Below are 24400 nucleotides of genomic sequence, written 5' to 3'. Positions count from 1 at the left end.
AAAGAAATGTCAACATGACACCAAACATCTCAAAAGGTCAAATCAGTGAAGTCAGATAAGTCAGAGAAGAGAATGCTGATATTATAAGTCAAGAGAATCAGGGACCAAAAACTGGGAATTTAGAGGTTAAAGATAGCACTAATGAGTAGAGTTCTGATTCTGGGACAGAAATAATTCTTGTTGACATTTTATATAAACTAATTATATACATAACCCTGGGTAAATAGTTGTTAATCATAGCAAGAAAGAAAACATAGGCTTGTAAGAAAACTCTGGCTTTGATTGAGGTAGGTACACTTTTCATTCTCAGCCTGGCTATGATGTCCGTTCATGATGTCCATATGATGTCCCACCTTCTCATCCAACCAGGAATGTGCTCCTTCCTGTCCTGGGCATCTTAGAATCCATACTTCCTGTAAGGGTCAGTTTGAATGTCACTTTCTGTGGAAGGTCTTCCACAGGAGCGTAGATTTAGAATCAGAAGGAACTGGAGAAGTCAGTTAGTCCAGTCCTCTCATGTAGCAGAAAGCAAATGAGGGACTTGAAGCTCAGAGATCAGATGATTTGTTCAAGGTCCCCCAGCTTGTAAATGGCAGCCACAACTGGAGCTGAGATGCTTTAACTCCAGATCCAGCCTTATGAGCCTTCTAGGTGAGGTCACTCCTTCTTAAATTATGGTGTACTTACTTATATGTGTAAATGTTATGTCTCGAGGATACTGTAAGTTTCTGGAAGAAAAAGACTATTTTAGGTTTTGTATTTTAATCCTCATTGCTTACCAAATTACCTTGCACACAGTAGGCACTTAATACATATGTTTGTGTCCTTCCCCTTCTAGGTAGACCTGTCTTCTCATTTCCAGATTTGTGCTCTTACCTGGATTTTCAAGCCCCATCTTGACACTGGTGGGCACTTGTAGGTGCAATTGCCTATGATAAGAAATGGATCATCTCAAGTTCTATTTCAGATGAAACAGATATATGAAATGGAACACATCATGTACTTCTCATCCTATGCATAGAAAAGAGAAGAAACTAATTATTTGGAGTAAGAGAGCTAAACCTAAGTCTAGCTTTTATGTGTAGCATCCCATCTGGGGTCATTCCCTTAAGTGTCCACTTGCCCTCATGGTTTGGGGTCTCTAGAAGGGCCTAACGTTCTCAGAGTAACTCTGGGGGCTTTGCTTCTAACACTGTAGCTCTTGAGACCACACTGGTGTGCTCCCCATTGACAGTTAGCCAGTTGCTTCAGCAAAGGCTGAAATGGCACAGTAAGAATAGCAGAAACAAAACATTCTCCCCAAAAGTTGGGGTGCATCTCCCACAAACACACAACATCCAGGAGAATAGATAGGGTACAATGGTAGTGAAACCCATGTGGAAGGAGCATATGTGGAACTCCTAGTATAAGAAGTCCCTTCTCCTTTTATGGAGTCCTCATCCAATTCCCAATAGGTATAGCTTTCTTCTGGGCAGGCAGGTATATTCTGAGGACAGGTTCCTTTCTGAAGACCAAAGCCAGAACTTCTTTCTGTCTGCCCCAAGGGGCTACATTCCTTGAAGCTGCTACTTTCATACTATCAGAATGTTAGGATTGTGTTTGTCTTTCTTTACGGGGCCAAGGGAAAGCAACAAACATTTATATCCTTCCTGTTATATTCCAGGCACTATGCCAAGTGATTGACAAATATTATCTTATCTGATGCTCACAGACTCTTCAAGATAGGTGCTATCATTATCTTCATTTTACAATGAAATAAACTGAGGCAAAAGTGAATGACTTGCCCAGGGTCACACAGCTAGTATCTGAGGCCAGATTTGAACTCATGTCCTCCTCACTCCAGATCTAGGGCTCTATCCACTGACCACCTAGCTGACTCATGTCTTTATAGCACAGTGCTTGGCACATAGTAATTACTTAATAAATGATTGTTGATTTGACTTCTCCCAGCAAGCACCTTTCTGAATCTGTGTCTGTCTTCAGCATATCTCTCTTCTTTGGCTGTATGCATTTTATTGCTGGTCCAATTCCTGTAATGACATGGTTAGCAAGAAGGGGAGAGATGTGAGAGATATGGAGAAAGGGGGAGGGGCATTGCCAGTTGCCTTCACCTATGTCTTGCCACTGGACTCAGATGACTCTGAAGGAGAGAGTGAGGCTGGTGACTTTGCACAGCCCTGCCTCACTTAAATCCATTTCACTTGCAAATTGAGACATCATTCTCCTGATGTCATTGGTCCTCTTTGAGAATGAAGGACAAACCACAACAATGGGGAAAGGGAGAAAGGGAGAACATGAGAGATAAAGGGGCAGGGAGACCATGTCCTCATCCCTAAAGAATGATTCCTTTAAACAGAATTTAAATAAAAAAAATTTGTTTTGCGTAGTGAGGGAGGGGGACCTAGATTGAACTCTTAAATTGGAATCTGCAGCTCCCGATGTGGCGCCCTCTGCCACTGGACTGACAGACTTCAGACTGGATTAATTTTTTATGCCTAGCCCAAGGAACATGACTGATTATTTTTAGCCAGTCACAAGATGTTTCCTGTGTGGTGTCCTCTGCCTTTATGTAATGACCAAAACCCTGTAGGTCTTTCAGACCTTATCATGATGGACTTATAAGAAAATTATTCAGCACCTACTCTTAATCAATTTCTATGTTTCAGTCAGAGGCTTTTGCACCTAATGAAGATGTTTACATAGACAAATCTTGTTTACTCATTAAATCCTAATCATTGGTTAATTATGGTAATTGAGGTATGTATATGTGAGAGACCCTTTCTCTACACATCTTCGGAATTGAACTCAAGTTATTATCAGACCCTCCATGTTGGTGAGGGATGGGCAGCAACATTTACCATCGGTCAAAAAAGACACCAAAGATTCATGAAGTCAGAGCATTTGGGTTAGTTATAGCTCTGAAGAGGAACATAACTCTGTGACTCACTGTCTGAGGATTCCAAAGTGATGATGGAGGAATCTATAGGCTAGGGTCAGACATGAAGACAGAAAGGTTACATCTGTCAATAATGCTACTGGACAGAAGGTAGTGAAATGTAGCCTTCCTCTTGGCACAGAATGGTGCATGAGGATGATGAGGGCAATATGTTGCACAAATTGTTAGAAATGCCTGGTTATTTTTGGTGACTGAAACATTCGTTATTTTTGCTTAACTGTGTTTGTTATAAATAAAGTTTCAATTCTGGCACGTCCTAGAGCAAGGGTGTCAGAAATGACTGATATAAAAACTAAAGGCATCAGTAAAACTTATGTTAAAAATAGTTTCCCTTAAGGGGCTCATTGACCCCAGTGATTGGATGGCAGCATCAGAGATATCTCCGGGTAGGATCCTCTTTCCCTACAGCCCCGCAAGGGCCTCTGGGTTGTATGGCTACCTTGACCGACCCAGTCAGATCCTCTGAACTAAGTGGAACTGAACAGGCTCTTAGCTCATCGATTTAGAGCTGGGAAGGACTTTAGAGGCCCTCTAGTCTAGCCCCTTCATTTTACAGATGAGGATATTAATAAGGTCAAGTAACTTGCTGAACATCACAAAGGTGAAGAGTTAGGATTTGATCCCAGATCCTTTCATGCCAAATCCAGTTTTCTTTCTGCTGAACTATGCTACCTTCTCAACATCTGAACTGGCTTGTTGAATAGACTGGGGTGGGGGTGTTTAAAGGCAGTCTAGAGTAGCAGAGGATCTGAGAAGGTCAAGGGAATGAGGCTGTTGGGTCTCAATCTTGGGTGCTGTTATTGTGACATTAAGCTGTCCCTGGGCACTGCCTGTACTTGGCCCCTGAATTTGCTAGTCCTTCAGCAGCTGTTTTTTGAAGGTGTTACGAAGCTACTCTCTTGGTAGACAGCTGAGAGCTGCTCTTAAATCCTCAAAGCTGGGTATCTAGGGCAATGTGAGTTGGCACACTCATTCTGTAAGCTTAACTTGAAAAGCCCAAGAGATCATTGTAAGCTGCTTCTCTCTCCCTTTCATGCAGACCTTTCATTTTGTTTTTCAGATGCAAAGAAATAAGACAAGCACAGTCCCTATGACATCAGTTACTACATCCTTGCCATTTTGGCCGTGGTTTGATAGACGCCTTTTTTGAATTCTTCACTGGAATTTTTCCTCCCTCCCCCCTTTTCCAACTAGAATGTCAGCTTGTCAGCCTACTGCCTCCTCCACCAACTCGACTTTCATCTTGACGTTGGAGATGGTTTCCGCCAGCGTCAGCCATGGCTTTAGATCTGTGGGTACAAGAAATCGTTGAAATGCAACATGTAACTTCATTATTTACATTTTCATATTCTATTAGCCCTTTTTTAATGACTCTGTATTGAACAGAGGCTTAAATGGTGTAAGACTGATAGTAATAGGACATTTAATTGTTTGCTTGTCTAACTCACACAATCCTAATTAAATATTGTTTTTCATTTAGTAGGTTATGCAATGAAGGTTTTTTCCTCTGTCATTGAAAAGAACAAGGGGACTCTGCTAGAATGCTGATGAGCTAAGACTGCTTTTCATAATCACACTTTTTCCAGTCTAACAATGGAAGTCTAGAGTGGGTGCTTCAGCCCCTTGTTCTGCAGGACGCTTGAATATAGAAGAAGAGGCAGGAGGGAAAGACTCTGGGCTGACTCTCCAGTGGGGTTCAGGGAGGGGAAAATGATTGGAGGATGGAATCTCATTACCTTTTCAGTGAGGGTCTGGGGCTGTTGATTTTTTTTATTAGGACCACTTACTCTTGCCATTAGAGTCTAGTTTGTTCTGAAATTCTTGAGAAGACTAGAGAGATGAGAGACCAGAGTGTAGAATGGTGCAAATAATGTCAGATGTAATAGTGTCAGATCATGCCCAAATTTACTCTCCTTTATCATGAATTCTAGGATAGAGTGAGTACTTTTCCCTAGGTTACTATCATTTCTACTTTAACAACTATCTCCTCCTTGTCAGTTACAGAAAAACAGTTCTCTCCGTTGGTTCCTTTACCTTTTGATCCACGAATTAGCATTGAGGCAAACTAGGAATTGATTAGTTGCATTACTTTTGGCAGAGAGAGAGGAGGGGAAAGAGGAGAGAGATCCAACAGATGCTGGATAATTGGAATCCCTTATCACCAACCATTCAGGTTCTTTGCCAGTCTTGTGATTGCTTTCTTGATCTTTTTTCTTTTTGTCTAGATGGTCCACAGTGTACCCCCATGAAAATATCACTTCTGTTCAACCTACATCTGCCATGCTTCTCTGCCTCTGGTTCTTGAATTTATTTTTAATTTATGATATAACTACATCCTTCCTTTTATTGATCACTCTTTTTGAATAAGGTATAGCCTTTCAGAGTCACATTCTAGAAATGAATTACATCTCATTAAATTTCAGTAGTACCTAAGAGTTCAAATTTGCCTCTCAGCATTAGGATCTGTAGTTTTTTTTTCTTGTTACCCACACTTCACACATTTATTTATAGACACCTGAGATCATGGGTTTTATTGCTGATTTTTTTTAGATTTTTGTCTCCCATGACTTTCTGAGTAACTACTACCTTTTCCCCCTACATTATAGATACTGTCTACGCCTATGTTTAAATACTTTTCAGCTACATCTATGCTTATGGATTACTTAAATAGTTTTCTCCCTCCTCAGTTGCCTTTCTACTTTAAAGTCATTTTGATTAGATTTGCAATTCCAGGCAAATTCCAGGATTTACAACTCTATACAAATACATTTTACTAGGTACACTCCATCCCTGTGCAAGAGTTCATTATTTCTGTGTTTAAAGTAAATGCAAGTCTTTTAGCAGTTTCTTTTCCTCTCTTTTGGGTTGACTAATTTAGAAACCATCTTAGTCCGGCAGGTAGGTGACTCAGTGAATACAATGTGGGCCCTGGAGTCAGGTAGACTCGTCTTCTTAAGTTGAAACCCAGACTCAGGCACTTACTAGCTGTGTGACTGTGGTCAAGTCACTTAACCCTGTTTGCCTCAGTTCTTCATCTGTAAAATGAGCTGGAGAAGAAAGTGGCAAACCATACCAGTATCTTTACCAAGAAATCCCCAAAAGGAGTCACAAATTGGACATGACTGAGCATCAACAATAAGTTTAGAAGTCATCCTATTCCAGAAGCTTTCACAAGTCTCATTTCTGGGATATTTTGTTTCCCACATGTCCTTCCTGTTGTTGCACTTTTCCACCAACTTGATATTGTTTTCATTTTATTTTATCCAATAATTCCTTTCTAACATATCCTCATGATGATGATGATTCAAGTCATTGAGTTTTAACATGTGAATTGAATATTCATATCATTTAGAAATTCAAAAAATATATAATACTCTCCCTCTATTCCTTCCACCAGCATTTTTAAGTTAAAACTATCAAGTTGGGGCCTGAAGTCAGGAAGACTCATCTTCCTGGGTTCAAATCCAGCTTCAGATACTTGTTAGCTGAATGACCCTGGGCAAGTCACTTAACTCTATTTGTCTCAGTTTCCTCATCTATAAAATGAGCTGGAGTAGGAAAAGCTAAACCACACCAGTATCTTTGCCAAGAAAACCCCAAACGGAGTCACAAAGAGTCAGACATAGCTGAAAAAAGTCTGAACAACATTAAGTTCCTTTTGTATAATCTTTGCTCTGAGGGAGTAGATAGGACCCTTCACATAGTAGGTGCTGGTGAAGTGTTTGATGAATGAATCAGTGTCACAAAGATCATAAGCTCATACATTTAAAGCTAGAAGGTATCTCAGAGGTTGTCTAGTATAACTGTCATTTTATAGCTGAGGAAACTGAGACCTGGAGATGTCAAGTGACTGGTTCAAGGTCATTCACGTAGTAAGTATAATTTCTCTATAATTTTGTGGCTTTCAAGTGAAGGTGAGTATAGCTCTGGGTCTGAAGGTAGGGAAGACGTCTTGATCCTTCCTTCTCACCTGGTTACCACAATCCCTGAAACTTCCTTTTTCCTTTTTTTGTTCTATTTCCTTCTTTCCTGCTCTTAAGTGAATGAGTTATAGGAGAAAACTAAGCCAAGTTCTAATCTTGCTGGGAGGAATTTTTAGCAGTAAGCTCTTGAACCCAGTGTGCTTAGGGGTAGGTGAGGTAAAGGGGAGAGTGAATTGTAGTTGGGGGATGGGGTGCAATATGCTTGTATTTCTGTCTTTGCTATAGCATCTCTGTAAATATCCCTTGGGAATAGCTAATTAATATTAATTGCTTATCAATGACATTGAAGAGATATCTGCTGATTTATCTCATTCCAGTTGTACTCAGGAGTGTTTTGAACCATACTGGACACTTCTAGTCTAGAGCATTGAGAAGTTAAGTGACTTGTCCAGGGTCAAACAGGCAGTATATGTCAGAGATAGAACTTAAACCCAGGTCTTCCTAGATCCAAGACGTTCTTTCTAGCCATTATTCCATGCTGTGCATCACTATTACCATCACCATCACTGTCACCCACATGCCTTGGTTTCCTCCAGGCAAGGCACAATGAGCACGAAACTGTCAAGGTACCAAGGAGAAAGCTGTAGCTGAGTATATGAAGATACTTTCTGACCTACATGAACTGATCAAAAGTGAAGTTCAATGGACTGGACTAGAATCAGGAAAATAAAAGACACAAAGACTATGATGATGTAAGTGGAAAAGAACAACAATCCCAAAATAATGGGAAGTGGATATCAGAAAGGAAAACAAGCTTGGCCCCAAGGGAGAGATATGAGAAGACATCTCTCCCCCAGATCCTTTTGTAGAACTAAGGGTGCAAGCCTATGAAGCATTGCATATATTACCAGACACTGCCAATGTATTGTTAAGTTGTGCTGTTTTTTTTAAAGTTGTTATTAGAGATGGCTCTTGGGTAGGGGGAGAGATGTAGGACAAATTTAAGTGATGCAAAAACAAACGATATCAACAAAAATCTATAATTTTTTTTAAAGGAGAGACAACATCCAGAAATAAATTAAAGTTCAATGAGAAGAATGTGCCTAAAGCAACAAACACCTATGCAATGTCAGCTTTAATGTACACTTTTAGAATGGTAAAGTGAACCATCACATATCTGGAAAGTAGCCTAATAGAAATCTGTGCAGTACTAGTTGAACACAGTGCTTATCACCATCACCCTAAGGCAGCTATAGAAAGATGAATGTTTCCTCACCAAAAAGGAGAGAGAGGATTGATAGACATTCTCAGAATACATAGTAAACAGACAGAAAAACTATAGGAATGATTTTGGAAGAAGCAGATGTCACTTTGCTGAGCAACGGTTAAAGACTGATAACAGACACATACTATTAGATTTGTGAGATGGAACAGAAATTGGTTTTTCTCTAGATGAGGCCCATTAAATGGCTAAGATCCAAATGCAGACTCAAAGTCTCCTCCATGGGCAGAACCTTATGAACTAAATTAACAATATTTCAACAAAGATGCCTCAAACAAGTAACTGAATCATGTATATTTATTTATGGAAATGAGGCGCCTATAATGACAATTCAGGACCATGCCATTGCCACCAGAATTTACAGAAGGGTTATCCTTAAGGAGTCCAGACTTAGTAATCAATGTAGATTATTCAAGGAAATGATAGAAATTGTGCAACACATCACTATAGGCTGCAAAAATTTATTACCTACTGAATACCTAGGAAGATATCATCTGGTGGCTTGAATTACATATCAGAAACTCATCTTTCATGGACTGACAGACAAAAATCGCTATTCTACAAATTCAAAATATTTTTTAAAAAATTTTAAATTTATTTATTTAACTTTTAACACTCATTTTCACAAAATTTTGGGTTCCAAATTTTCTCCCCATTTGTCCCCTCCCCCAATCCCAAAACACCAAGCATTCTAATTGCCCCTATCACCAATCTGCCCTCTCTTCTATCATCCCTCCCTTCCCTTGTCCTTATCTTCTCTTTTGTCCGGTAGGGCCAGATAACTTTCTATATCCCTTTACCTGTATTTCTTATTTCCTAGTAGCAAGAACAATACTCAACAGTTGTTCCTAAAACTTTGAGTTCCAACTTCTCTTCATCCCTCCCTCCCCACCCATTCCCTTTGGGAAGGTGAGCAATTCAATATAGGCTATATCTGTGTAGTTTTGCAAATGACTTCCATAATAGTCGTGTTGTGTAAGACTAACTATATTTCCCTCCATCCTATCCTGCCCCTGATTGCTTCTATTCTCTCTTTTGATCCTGTCCCTCCCCAAGTGTTGACTTCAAATTGCTCCCTCCTCCCATTGCCCTCCCTTCCATCCTCCCCCCACCCTGCTTATCCCTTTCTCCCCAACTTTCCTGTATTGTAAGATAGGTTTTCATACCAAAATGAGTGTGCATTTTATTCCTTCCTTTAGTCGAATGTGATGAGAGTAAGCTTCATGTTTTTTCTCTCACCTCCCCTCTTTTTCCCTCCAGTGAAAAGTCTTTTACTTGCCTCTTTTATGAGATAATTTGTCCCATTCCATTTCTCCCTTTCTTCTCCCAATATATTTCTCTCTCACCCCTTAGTTTCATTTTTTTAAGATATGATCGCATCCTATTCAATTCACTCTGTGCTCTTTGTCTCTGTGTGTGCGTGCATGTGCGTGCGTGCGTGTGTGTGTGTGTGTGTGTGTGTGTGTGTGTAATCCCACCAACTACCCAGATACTGAAAAGTTTCAAGAGTTACAAATATTGTCTTTCCATGTAGGAATGTAAATAGTTCAACTTTAGTAAGTCCCTTATGACTTCTCTTGGCTGTTTACCTTTTCACGCTTCTCTTCATTCTTGTGTTTGAAAGTCAAACTTTCTTTTCAGCTCTGGTCTTTTCATCAAGAATGCTTGAAAGTCCTCTGTTTCATTGAAAGACCATTTTTAGCCCTGAAGTATTATACTCAGTTTTGCTGGGTAGGTGATTCTTGGTTTTAGTCCTAGTTCCTTTGACTTCTGGAATATCATATTCCATGCCCTTCGATCCCTTAATGTAGAAGGTGCTAGATCTTGCGTTATCCTGATTGTATTTCCACAATACTTGAATTGTTTCTTTCTAGCTGCTTGCAATATTTTCTCCTTGACCAGGGAACTCTGGAATTTGGCCACAATGTTCCTAGGAGTTTCTCTTTTTGGATCTCTTTCAGGTGGTGATCGTGGATTCCTTGAGTACTTATTTTGCTCTCTGGTTCTAGAATGTTAGGGCAGTTTTCCTTGGTAATTTCATGAAAGATGATGTCTAGGTTCTTGTTTTGATCATGGCTTTCAGGTAGTCCCATAATTTTTAAATTGTCTCTCCTGGATCTATTTTCCAGGTCAGTTGTTTTTCCAATGAGATATTCACATTATCTTCCATTTTTTCATTCTTTTGGTTTTGTTTTGTGATTTCTTGGTTTCTCATAAAGTCATTAGCCTCCATCTGTTCCATTCTAATTTTGAAAGAACTATTTTCTTCAGTGAGCTTTTGGACCTCCTTTTCCACTTGGCTAATTCTGCTTTTGAAAGCATTCTTCTCCTCATTGGCTTTTGAACCTCTTTTGCCAATTGAGTTAGCCTATTTTTCAAGGTGTTATTTTCTTCAGCATTTTTTTGGGTCTCCTTTGTCAAGGTGTTGACCTGCTTTTCATGCTTTACTAGCATCTCTCTCATTTCTCTTTCCAGTTTTTCCTCCACCTCTCTAACTTGATTTTCAAAATCTTTTTTGAGCTCTTCCATGGCCTGAGCCCATTGAATATTTATTCTGTATGTTTGGGATTACAGAAGCCTTGACTTCTGTGTCTTTCCCTGATGGTAAGCCTTGTTCTTCCTCATCTGAAAGGAAGGGAGGAGATATCTGTTCACCAAGAAAGTAACCTTCTATGGTCTTATTTTTTTTCCCTTTTCTGGGCATTTTCCCAGCCAGTGACTTGCCTTCTGAGTTTTCTTTCCACCTCCACCTGGCCTCCAGATCCGCCCAGCCAGTGCTTGGGGTCTGAGATTCAAATGCTGCTTCCCATCCTCAGGGCTTTTGGTGGGGGCAGGGCTGCTATTCAGTATGAGATTAAGTTCAGGTGCTCAGGTTGGGGCAGGGCCACCTCTCTGGGGCTCAGTTCCCTCAGGGTGTTTATGAGGAGACCTTCAACAATGAATCCAGGCTCCTGCCTGCTTGGGGAACCACTGTTGCCTCCCGAGGGGGCCTGAGCCATGGAGACACCCCACTCCCCTCCCGGCGAGCCAAAAAGGCTTTCTCACTCACCCCTGGCACCTGTGGGTGGAGGGACCTGCGTGGCTGCTGGAGATTCTGTCCCTGAAGCCTGCTCGGATCTGCTCCTCCCGGTGCCATGCGGCCAAGGCAAGGCTGGGCTCCGCTCTGGGTCCAGTGCGCAACACACCTTTGGTGTCTGTTTTCAGTGCTCTCTGGAACAGAAATCTCCTCCACTTGGTTGTTCTGTGGCTTCTGCTGCTCCAGAATTTTTTGGGAGTTCTTCTTTACAGATATTTTATGGGCTGTGGGTTCAGAGCTAGCATATGTGTATCTTTCTACTCCGCCATCTTGGCTCCTCCCCCAAATTCAAAATATTTTTGAGAATTCAATAAACAAACTGCAATCAGACCATTCTCACAGACTGAACTGTTGTCTAGAATCTCCTGGACACAGTATTGATCTTTGAAAACTCAAGAGCAATGTTCTTAATAGATATACCTAAATCCTGGGCTTGGAGTGAGGAAAACTTGAGTTCAAACGTCCAGCCTCAGAGGGTTCCTAATTATGTGACTCTAGGTGAGTTATAATAATATCATCTATCTCCCAGAGTTTTTGTGAGAATTAAATGAGAGATTATATATAAAGCACTTAGCATAGCGCTTAGTCTATGGTAGTCATTCATTTTCTTCTATTTCCTTTCCCTCCAAATATTCAATATCCCCAGGTTATACAGACTAAAAAAAAATGGAAAACATAGCAACTTAGCAGAAGAAATCCAAATCACATGGAAATAGGCTGAAGTATATATCCGTTCTCTAATTCTGCCTGCCTCTAGAATTATACCAAGGATGTTTTTAGTGAAGCCTGCAGGACATGAGCTTACATCCTAATACTTTTATTAAGGTTAAAAAAAAGTCATTTTATCCACTTGTGCAATACTCTATCCGACAGTAAATATAAAAGAGTAATGCAAGGTCCTAGGATCATTTCTGGCTGAACTCCATCAAACAAGATGAGGATAAGATCATAATGATGATAGCTCATATTTATACTGATAGCTTTCCACAGTTGCTGTAACTCCTCTCTTTTGACTCAGAAAGAACAAGATATTTGCTAGACCTTTTTTTTCCATCTTCCTTGGTTAGCATGTATGAAGCAGACGCTTTGTAACAGGAGTCCTGGCACCCTTCCTGTGTCCTTTTATACCATAATTCATTGATCAAAGCCAGATAGCATCATTTCTTATACCAGGCCCACCTTTGTTGGGAAAAGGTGTTGAAATTGAAGGGGTCACAGGTTTACATGTGCAAAGCTGAGACTAGGGTTAGGGTGGCAAAATAGAAAGACAAGTCACCCAAGGTGCAATATTCAAGGAGGACTTAAGGAGAAGCACTTTTAATTGTTCTGATATTACTTTTCACAATGCTTATATTTTTAAAGCCAGAAAAATCCAGTCTTAGGGGCAAAAATATATTTATGTTCTGAATATAAGGTCATATGTTGTTACCGTGAAGGCTCAAAGTCTCTGGTGTGCCACAGTACCCAGCATGGAACGTCCACATCTCACCTTATGGTCATCCATGCACTGTCCCCAGCTTTGACTGCCCATTGTGATGCAGATCTCACTGGCCGACTTAAGCCGTAAGCATGGAAAGGCAACCTGACACTCAATAATTTCAGGGCCAATGCTCAACAGGGGACAATTTAAGCAAGTGACTAATAGGTTTTATCTGCCTGGTCCCCTACCATTTTGCACCTCTTGGAGGCCACTGGAAACTTTATAGAGAAATCAATACCTATTGATTTTTGCCAGGCTAGAGAAACAGTGGTGTGTTAACAATCTAATTTCAAACTGGCATAAAGACCTTGGAGCTGATGAGAACCCAGAGGAGCTAACAAGGAGCCTTAGCACTGGTGGATGAGAAGCTGAGTCAGACTAAGCTTTCCTGGTGGTCCTTGGAATGGGATCAGTGCCGTGGAAACCATGTTGCTAGGTTTTCTAGATTTCTAAGGAGACCAAGGGTGCCAACATGCTTCTATTTCTTTCTTTCTTTCTTTCTTTCTTTCTTTCTTTCTTTCTTTCTTTCTTTCTTTCTTTCTTTCTTTCTTTCTTTCTTTCTTTCTCTCTTTCTTTCTCTCTCTCTTTCTTTCTTTCCTTCTTTCTTTCTTTCTTCCTTCCTTCCTTCCTTCCTTCCTTCCTTCCTTCCTTCCTTCCTTCCTTCCTTCCTTCCTTCCTCTCCCTCCCTCCCTCCCTTTCTCTCTCTCTCCCTCTCTCTCTCTTTGTCTCTCTGTCTCTGTGTTTCTCTGATGGCATGGTTTTCTTTGGCAACGAAGGAAGAACAGAAAAACTGTCTTTGTGTGTCTTTTCCTCTATATATGTCTCTTTCTCTGTCTCTCTCTTTGCTTCTGTGTCTGTCTCTAGAAGTCTCTTTGCTTCAATGATCACAGAAACCTTTTACAGATTTAGTATAAATCCCAGATCATCAGCGCTACATGCTTGACAAATGATGACTGTTCAAAAGTCTTTTCTTAACTCTTTTCATGGGTATTCTTTACTACAGGCAACGATAACAAATGTAGAGGATTCACTGGGACTAGGTGATGGTTTGGGATAGGGCAGGATTGTGACCTAGATCCCCAGTTTCTAGTCCCTTTACCTTTGCTTGCTCATCATGGATCTTAGATCTTATGTAAGCTGGACGGTGCAGTGGATGGCACCCTGGGCTTGAAGTCAGGAAGACCTGGGTTTGGTCTCAAATACTTACTAGCTTTTTTACTCTGGGCAACTTGCTTAACCTCTGTCTTCCTTAGTTTCCTCAACTGTAAAATGAGGATTATGATAGCACCTACATCCTAGGTTTGTTGTAAGAATCAAGTGAGATAATGCTTACAAAGTACTTATCACAGTGCCTGGAACATAATAGGTTCTTAATAAATACTTGTCTCTTCCTCACCCCAACACCCACCCCTGCTTGGGCTTGATATAGTTTGATAATTGGCAACTTCATCTATATATCATCTCCCTTTTTATAATAGTTGGTTTTAGGTATGGAATAAAGTGAGATGTAGAAGGTGTTGCCCAAACTAACATAAAGCCCAGAATTATGAAGTCCATGTAATACAGTAGTTAGGAACTGGCCTTGAAATTAGAAAGATGTGGATTTCAGAATAGCCTCTGAAATCTGGGAGCAATGTGATCCTGGCCATTTGACTTAATGTCTCATTTCTCTGAGACTATAGCCAATTGACTTTGGTAGAGGGAGCTTCTTCACTAGACTTGCCAATGTTGACAAAATTGCAGGTCCAAATCAGATCCATCCAAACCAAACAAAAACCCTAATATTCTAACACAGGCATAAAAAGTTTGATCTGAATAAGACAGTAACCTCAAATATTATTTCTGGCTGCATCTTTACTCTAGCAGATAATGAAATTTTTTGGTTACACTTCACTTCTGAATCATTTTTTCCTGAAACTCCTAAGTACTAGAACATTGGTCAAGAGAAAGTAGAAGAGGGAAGAGAGATCCTCCTTGGAGTAAATATTAATGCAGTCTCATTGAAATTCACAAAAAAATCATTCAATTTTTGCTAGCTAGTGATGGATTTCAACTCTTAAGGATAAGGGAAGAATTAGTAATTTTTATTGCTTAGTTGTTTTAATTGCATCTGACTCTTTGTGATCCCATTTGGGGTTTTCTTAGCAGAGATCCTGGAGTGGTTTACCTTTTTCTTCTCCAGCTCATTTTACAGATGAGGAAACTGAAGCAAACAGGGTTAAGTGACTTGCCTAGGGTCACACAGTTAGCACATGTCTGAGCTCAGATCTGAACTCAGGAAGATGAATCTTCTTGGTTCCAGGTCCAGCCCTCTATCCACTGCGCCACCTGGCATGGTCTTCCTTGGCAACACACTAGCTGGCCAGAACTAGTAATGCTCATTCTCAAATGAAATTGAGAAGCGAAGAACATTGAAGACAAATTAAGCCTAGGTGCCTGTGGTAAATCAGGACTGTGGAGGATTGCATTGACTCCCTCTCTTACCTTAAGTGTGAGGTAGTAGAACAAGGTCATACTCTTTCAGATCTGAATGTGAGTCCAGTCCAGGGACCAGAAGCAAGTCCGTTCATCTCTCCTGACTTTATTATCTATAGTTTCTTCACTGATAAAATGGAGGTGATTATGCTCATGCTATCTATTTCACAGGAATTTTGAGAAAATGCTTTATACACCTTACATAAAAATAAAGAGGGTAAGTAGTGGTGGGCCCCACATATATAGCGAAGTTCCAGGTGTGTGGTTTGAAGGAAGGCAGAATAGACATCTCCAGCCTCTTCTCCTCCAACCCTTCTCCAAGGGAGAATTTCATTCCTACCAGGAGCAGGAAGTTGGGGATCACAGACCACCACTCATAGTGGGGGGATTAGGGTAGGACTATATCTCTGTGTTCGCTTAAATATCATTCATCTGGGGAATATGACCAGGTTCAACCTAACTTTGGATTGCTTGTCATTTCTGGGGGGGAAGGGGAACCCTGAGCTCTATATGCAAAGCTTGACCCCTTCCTCACCTAATATCATGTTCTACAATTGCTCTACATGCAAGGCTTGACCCCTTTCCCATCTAATATCATGTTCCACAATGAACATATGTAGAGAATAGCAAAGAAGCCTAATTATCCAAATCATAACAAAACAGAAATCAGAGACAGTATACATAGGAGAACATATCCCAGATGATACAGAGTGAAGGAATTCTCCCACTTGGGAGCACATTAACTCAGTTCAACTAAGAGAGAGGGTCCTAGAGCTCACCCAAGGGAAAAATTTCCCATAGTTTCTGTAGTAGCAAGCTGGGAATAGGGATGTGCTAGAGACTGCCTGCTCCTCTCATTCGGTCCAGAGGCTTCTGGGGTTGGCTTCTTTCATTTTCCCTTTCAAAGCTGGAAGTCAGGAGCACCAGAATGATGAGTCTCTAAAGGGGGACTAGTGAATCCTGGAACTCTCTCACTTCTATCAGTCTCCTTCCTGCCCATCATGCAGAGCAGGCCATTTATCTCTACCAATAAGGGGAGAATCCCATATCAGTTGGGACAGGGGTCAAAGTGACATGTACATGTAAAATGAGTTTTCAGGATCATAAATTTACAACTGGAAAGGAACTTAAAGGCTATCTAAGCTAAACATCCTATTTTAAGGATGAAGAACTGAGGCCCAGACAGGTTATGTGACTTGTTCACACACACATAGCTAGTAAATGCCTGGGGCAGGATTGGGATTCAAGTCTTCCTGGCTACCATATTTTGAAGCCTTTCTTTCTCTTCTCAGTCCAATAGCAGGCAGATGTTGAGCTCCAGAAAATGGAGCTTCACATTATGAAGTTAATTAAGGGTGGAGCTGCTGTGTGGGCTTGACACTGACCTCCTGGCTGTCCCAGGAGCAGGACTCATCTCTCAGCTCTGGGCATTTTTTCTGACTGTTCCCCATTCTAGGAATGTTCTTCCTCCTCTGCTCTATCTACTGACCTCCTGACTTCCTTTAAGTCCCAGCTAAAATCCTACCTTCTGCACAAATCCTTCCCCAGCTTCTCTAAATTCCAGTGCCTTCCCTCTGTTAATTATTTCTGATTTATCCTATATGTAGCTTGCTTTATATATGTTTGTTGGCATATTCTCTGCTTCAGTTCTTAATGGGTGTTGCCTCAGTCAAACTGAGACATGTTAAAGACCTTAGCTTGAAAAGGCCAAGGTCTCCCACTTCATCCTGGGTCATCTCCAGTTGTCCTGATCTGGACCTGGCCACTGGACCCAGATGGCTCCAGAGAAGAAAGTGAGGCTGGTGACTTTACACAGCCCTGCCTCACTTAAATCCAATTCACTTGCATGTTATGGTGTTGCCTCCCCGATGTCATGGTCCTCTTCAGGAACGAAGGACAAACAGCAGTAAGCAAGCAGCAAACAACAATTTGTAGACATTAAATTATAAGCTCCTTGAAGGTGGAAACTGTCCTTTTCCTCTTTTTGAAACCCTAACACTTAGCACAGTGCCTGACACATAGTAGGTACTTAATAAATATGTAATTATTACTGGTCAACAGAGGATAGTGGACAAGGCTGAACCAGAATGACATTAGCTGAGATTATTTCTCTTAGCAGCGGACACACTGGCAAGAAAGACTCCAGGAGTATTCAACACTATCAGGGAACACCTAAAGGGTAGGGGAATGGGAAATGGGAGAATACAGTGCTGAGATCAGGCTCAGGGCTCATGTAGGACCTTGGCCTCTTGAAGATTAAATTATGACTCAGACCTTTTTTTCTAGGAAGATATTATTCCACATCTTTTTAAACCCTTACCCCCTCACTACTTTTTTTTTTTGTTTACTAATCCCTTAATCATTTGTGAACTCTTCTTTTTTTGGGGAGTATATTTTAGTCTTGGTTGGGGACACTGCTTCCCAGAGATCTGGAAAACTGAAGTAAAATTCTTTGGCCCTCCCTTTGTACCAGAGAAGAGGCCTGCATTATTATGATATTAAGAGATAAAATATGTTGATCTTATACAACACTATCAATATATTTTGCACATTTCTGAGTGTCTAAACTTCTTCTGTATTGTCTGCAGCTTCCACAAAATTCCCCCCAAATTCCCATTTAATTTCTTATGTCAACCCATGATATATCAAAACTGGGATGGGGAAAGTTGCAGTGTGGGATAGCTGTATAACCTTTCTTCTCTGAACAAGGATACTCTCTCTCTCTCTCTCTCTCTCTCTCTCTCTCTCTCTCTCTCTCTCTCTCTCTCTCTCTCTCCCTCCCTCTCTCTCTCTCTTTCTGTCTCTCTCTCTCTGTCTTTCTGTCTCTCTCTCTCTCTGTCTGTCTCTCTCTCTTTCTGTCTGTCTCTCTCCCTCTCCAAGCCTCCCAGTTTGGCTCAGCTAGATGAGATGCCAACCCATCTCCTTATCTCTAAATCTAAACAATAAGTAAAATACAACAAACTGCTCAGCTTAGGTTGACCAACATCATCATCGTATGTTAGAAACTCAGAAATGAAATGAAACATTTAAGGTAAAGAAACAACACAACCAAATCCCCAGATATCTTGGGGATAGACAGAGGAAACAGGAAGTTAAAATGAGCAAAAAAAAAAAAAAAAAAAAAAAAAAAGTACATACGAAGAGACCATAGGAAAGGGAAGAGGGAGAGAGTGTGCCACTATTTCTCTCTATAACCCAGGCTCACTCAGCAATCCAGATGTCCCTCAGGTTATAGCCCACTTGGAATGTCCTCATCACCCTGACTCAGGAGACATAGACCTTGCAGCCATTCACGCTGGCTAGCAGAATGCATAATGGAGAGTAATATATCCTAAAATGCAGAAAGGTTAGATGGAGACACTTTGTAAATGCTTTAAATGATCTGTGGATAAGTGTGTTTTATCCTAGAAGAGCCAAGAGGGCCCACAGGTCCTGTGAGACTTGTGCTGTGGGACTATCTAATTTGTGAGACCTGATTTGATGGGAATAGGCTTGGCCCAACTCTGTGGGCCAACTTGATCTAGAGTCTGCTTTAGTGTGAATGTAGAGTTTTATGCTCTTTTCTGCCCAGCCCACCATTTATATGGAGCAGTCTAGGCAGATCCTCTCCCAAGAGGATTCCCATTTCAATAGGTAATACCCCTGTTTAGTTGAAACCCAGTGGTAGAGGTTTGAATACCAGCCAACTGGGGAGGGAAGACACTTTGGTGGATAAGGGAGTCTTCACAGCACAGAGGCAGTCCCCCGTTTGTCAGTTTGTTCCTGGTATACAATACATTCCCCTGCACACCTCAGGTCTTAGCTCACCAGTGTGTTCAACAGCAAGAGATAGGATAAGGAACACTTCTCGTTGAGTTGATTTTAAATGTTGAGATCCGTAGCACCTCTGCTCTTTTTGCTGTTTTTGATCTGATAAGGCACACACGTAATGGTGCTAGGATCAAGATAGAGTCAATCCAAAGCCGGTTGCAGCCCCTGTTATTGATTTTGGTGGAAAGAAATTGAAATCAATTGTAAATGCCAGTGAGTACCTGAGGGACAGCTTGTGAGGCAGAGAGAGAGAGAGAGAGAGAGAGAGAGAGAGAGAGAGAGAGAGAGAGAGAGAGAGAGAGAGAGAGAGAGAGAAAGTAGGGAAAGGGAGGCCAAGACTGATAAACAAAGAGAGACACAGAGACAGAGATGGAGGAGAGAGAGAGGGATATACAGACAGATAATAGAAAGAGACAGTAGTGCTAGGTTCCTTGAGATTCCCATATCTTGGAATTCCTTTTGGTGGGTAGGTTCTGTACACTATTTACTGCTTCTTATGGGGTCAGATTTATCAGGTATATCTTAAAGAGGATGCTTATTTCTGGTATTCACACCTAGGAAGTAATGGTGTAGTGGTGTAAAGGACTCTTTGGTAGACTTCTTTCTAAGTAGGATTCATCTTCTCCTCCTAGACTGATTCTTTTAGGAAGTCAAATGAAGTCATTTTTTTGTCTCAATTCTTACCTATCCTTTAAGTACCAAATGGGCTTTGCCTCAGACAAACTGAGACATGGGAAAGACCTTAGCTTAAAAAGGTCAAGGTTTCCTACTGCATCCAGGGCCATCTCCAGTTATCCTGCTGTATATCTTGCCACTGGACTCCGCTGACTGTGGAGGAGAGAGTGAAGCTGATGACTTGCACAGCTCTGCTTTACTTCAGTCCAATTCACTTGAAAGTCAAGACATCGCACTCCTGGTATCATTGGTCCTCTTTGAGAACAGAACCAAGGATGAAGAACAAATTGGAATCTCAGGGTATTTAAGGACTTCATCCAGTGAGCACTGATTTTTCAATAACAGCATAACTTTTCATAAAAACATTAATGTCATTATGCATTTATAATGGTATTTATAATTATGTATATTATATATGCACACATATAATATATAACTTCTAAGAAAGATGGAGTAAAATTTAAAGATGTACAGCATCTAGGCATAATTTTCATTGGATTGTACATTTTGTTCTGAAGGAAGCCAAATCCTTCATTTTTATAGAGGAGGAAACTGAGACTGGGCTAGACCAAGTGTCTGGGCCAGGGTCACAAATAGCTGGCAACTGCCTGAGGTGGGATTTGAACTCAGATGTTCTCACCTGCAAGATAAACTCTCAATCCAGTGTACCACCTGGTTGCCTTTTCTCATTAAATTTACTTAGTATTTAACATTACAGGGCTTACTTACCAACCCTAAGGAGGTATCTCTCTTACTCAAAAAAAGTATCCCAGGCTTTTTTCACTGGCTTGGTGCAAAAGACTGCTGAATCAGCTAGTTTCATCCAGATGCTTTTCTACTCTGTTGCTGGGGTCACACAAGTCCTGTCAATGTGCTCTGTAAAAGAAAGAAAATTTGCCTTATGCTGCTAACCAGAATCTTGAAGATACCCAGTTCCTGCTACATGGCTCTGCCTTACCACTCAGGGTCTAATAGGCCTGTTCAGTCTTTGAGGGAATCTCTGCTTCCTAAAAAGATTTTCATCTTCCTCAGATACAGAGAAGCTCTGAAAGAAAGACTATGGACTATGTGAATCAGATGCCTTTTTCCTTTATGGACATTTTGAAAATGTTAAAGCTTTTAAAAGTGGTTACACTGAAGCTTTCTGACTTTGGCCCCAGAGTCCGTAAGAGTTGTATGCTGTCATGATGGTAGAGGTGGTGGGATATCTGCACGTATGTCAAGGAATGTCACGGGATTGGAGAATGGTCATTTTTCTGGTGGGTAGAGCTGATTTAAGGATGTGTCTGATAGTGTCTTTGTGGGGGTTAGCTGGCTCTGATTTTAATATGCTGGCAATAAGATTCAATATAGTACCCAGGAGTTTCAAAGTACAGTAATTTCTGTTGTTTACTTGTCATATGCATTCCCCCAAAGCACTCTGATTTGCAAAATCAAGCAATGGACCTGAGATGTGGTTGGGGAGCACAATGCTCAAAAATTTCATTAGTGACATGACAAAACTAAGGAACCTAATTAAAAATGGTAGCACAATTTTATATATGTTAAATGGTTAAGAAATACATAGTGGTCCAGTCCTTGGGACAATAGGCTGCTGCTTGACCTTTTTAAAGGAAGGTGTGTGTGGTGGAGGGGGTGAGGACCAACCCTTCTCTGCCCACAGCTCCTACTGCACTGGAAGGTATCGTAAACATGGCAATTTACCATGATAATCTGAGGTTTACTTGTGTAAGTGGGTGTTGGAAGGTTTGGAGTTGGGAGATATTGGGGAGTGGTTCAGTATTCTGCTCTCTTTCACTGTTTCTGGGGTAGGAAATCACATAGAATCAAACTTAAAATTCTTATTGTACTCAAAATGTCCCCTAATTTAGCAATCATTGGAACAAACTCACCTTATTCAAACTTGAGTTCTAGCAGAACTGACTCTATTGTGTTAGGCATTAGGCATATGGAAGTAAACCTATGTTCTGTATTCTATGAAGAGGTGTTAAACCCTCTGCCAGCTGTAAGCCCCAGTTCAGTCCTAACCAGATTAAAATGTAATTGGGAAATGTTTACCAAAATAAATAAAAATACAACACAATATAGAAAATGTTAATTTGTGGTTTTCTAAGTCAGTATATGGCCCAGGATCCATTTCCATTTGAGTCTTATGCCTCCTCAGAGTAGCTTCTTGAGTGGAACACTAGATAGAGAGTTAATTTTATCCTTGAAGATCTGAGTTCAAATCTTGTCTCAGATACTTACTAGGGTTGTGACCCTTGGAAAGTGGCTTAACCTTTCTCAGCCGCAGATTCATTATCTGCAAAATGGGAATAGTAATAGCACCTACCTTTTAAGGTTGTTGTGTGAGAATTAAATATATAAAACACTTTTGCAAACCTTAAAGTGCTGTACAAATGCCTTTATTATTGTTATCATTGTTGTACTTGGAAAGGGGGGAGATGATGTGACATGAATACAGAGAAGTACAAGATGAGGTGGGAAGTTATAAAGGGAGGTGGGTGGTAAAATCTAGACGGAGTGCCTTAAGAATCCTTAAACAGAGAGAGAATACTCAATGGGAATTTCAGGGAGGGCTTCACAGAGGTGGTAGCATCTGAGTGAAAATTTGAAGGAAGATAAGGATTCTGAAAAGGAGAGATGATGAAGCAGCACCTTCTAGGTACAGTGAGGGTGAAGGATACCTGTATAAATGGATGGAGATGAGAGAGGACCCATCAAGTTTAGGGAACAGTTTCTGGAATTCAATGACACAGGAATAGACAGTGAGGCTGACACTTTCTTTACCTCTGCCTTAAATACAATTCCTGAGCAAGTCAAGATGACCTCATGATGTCCTCTTTGAAATGAAGGACAAAATGCAGGGGCACAAGCCAGTATGACAGTTTGTCTAGAATGCACAATACATGTAGATTTTTAGCTTGGAGGCCTAAAGAGCTCATTTGTGAGTCCATTGGTACTGAGGTTGAAGTTTCTTTCCTCTCTCCTGTTGGGGAATTTGGAAAGATGCTGTAACTCTAGTAAGAGACTACTAAAAAAAAGTTAACTCTTGTGGGGTCCCATGGGAAGAGGACTGATCCTGGCACAGTCCTGAGAACTAGAAGGTCATTTGCATGAAATTTTCATCTCATTTGCTTATACATTGTCAATGAATGTGTTGTCTAGGTAGCTACCTTCCAAATGTCAGTATGACACACAAGCACTTATCAAGTGCCTGCTATGTTCAGGATATTGGTTGCTGTTTAGATCATGTGGCATTTAAGGGTATTTAGAAACTTATGTTATATCCTTGGAGTCCCCCACAAACAATAACTTTTATGCCCTCAAGATATTGAAATGTAGGCCCCTCCTCTGGGTCCACTGCAAAGACTTAAGGCCTTGCATTCAGGAGGTCCCTTCCCAGAGCAGATGGAAAAACCTGGCTTCCTCAGGGCCTGTGCGAGAGAATTGAACTGCACAGTTTCTCACCCATTGTGAGAGCATCATCAATTTTTTTTAACAAAGACAGAATCAAAGCCTTACTTATAATTTCTAATTCCTTAATATAATTTAAAGAATAATATAGTTCCTTAACTTCTACAAGTTTTCTGAGGAAAAAGATTTCTATTTCTTTTTTCATCTTTCTAAGTTTTTTTTTTAAGTTGCCACCTTTTAGATTTTCCTGCAATTTTAAAAACATTTTTCTTTAGAGTTTAGAGTTTCAAATTCTATCCCTCTCTTTCTCTCTCTTTCTGTTCCCTCCCCGCCCCGACATGATAAGCCATCAGATATGGGTTATATATGTGCTATTATGTAAAACATTTCCATCTTAGTCATTTTGTACAAGAAGACTTGAATAAAGAAAAAAAGTGAAAAATAGTCTGTATTCAATCACTATTAGTTTTTTTTTCTGGAGGTAAATAGTATGCTTCATCATTAGTCCTTTGGGATTGTCTTGGACAGGGATAGAGAACTTGGGGTCTCAAGGTCACATGTGGTCCTCCAGGTCCTCAAGTGTGGCATCCAAAGGGCTGTACTTGAGAACCTAGAGGGCCACAGGTTCCCCACCCCTTGTCTTTGTATTGCTGAGAATAACTGAGTTATTCACATTTCTTCATCGAACAATATTGCTGTTACTGTGTATAATGTTCTCCTGGTTCTGTTCACTTCATCATGCATCAGTCCATGTAAGTCTTTCCAAGTTTTTCTGAAATCATCTTGCTGGTTTTTTCTTGTAGCACAATAATATTTCCCTCACAATCACATGCCCCAGGATGTTTAGCCATTCCCCAATTGATGGGCATCCCTTTGATTTCCAACTTTTCGTAGCACCATTAATTATTACATTACACAGCTTTGTTGCCGATAACCCTTATGTGGGCAACAGACAGCTGTGAGCAGCCCAGAGATGACACCAAACATCTTCCAGTTATATACTTGGGCTTCTCTTTAGCTGCCTGTTATGATGCAGGGTCTGAGTAGATATTTCTGTTGATTATGCCAGTAGGCAGTAGGCAAGTGGGTCTACAACTCACCATGGTTGCTTGTGGGACTCTCTCTGGCATGTACCATCCCCTCTCCCACCTCCGCTCTTGGACCACCAGGCCAGTGATTCACTTGCTGCCATCTCATCTTGCCCTGAATACTCCCAGAGATTCCTCTGTTATTAAGAGAGCTCTCTAGGGGCAGGTAACCTGAATGAAGAAACGCCTTAGAGGGATAGACATCAGTTCTTGGTTGT

This window comes from Notamacropus eugenii, chromosome 1, assembly GCF_028372415.1.
Source record: "Notamacropus eugenii isolate mMacEug1 chromosome 1, mMacEug1.pri_v2, whole genome shotgun sequence".
Lineage (NCBI taxonomy): Eukaryota > Metazoa > Chordata > Mammalia > Diprotodontia > Macropodidae > Notamacropus > Notamacropus eugenii.
Note: the sequence above shows the minus strand (reverse complement) of the source record.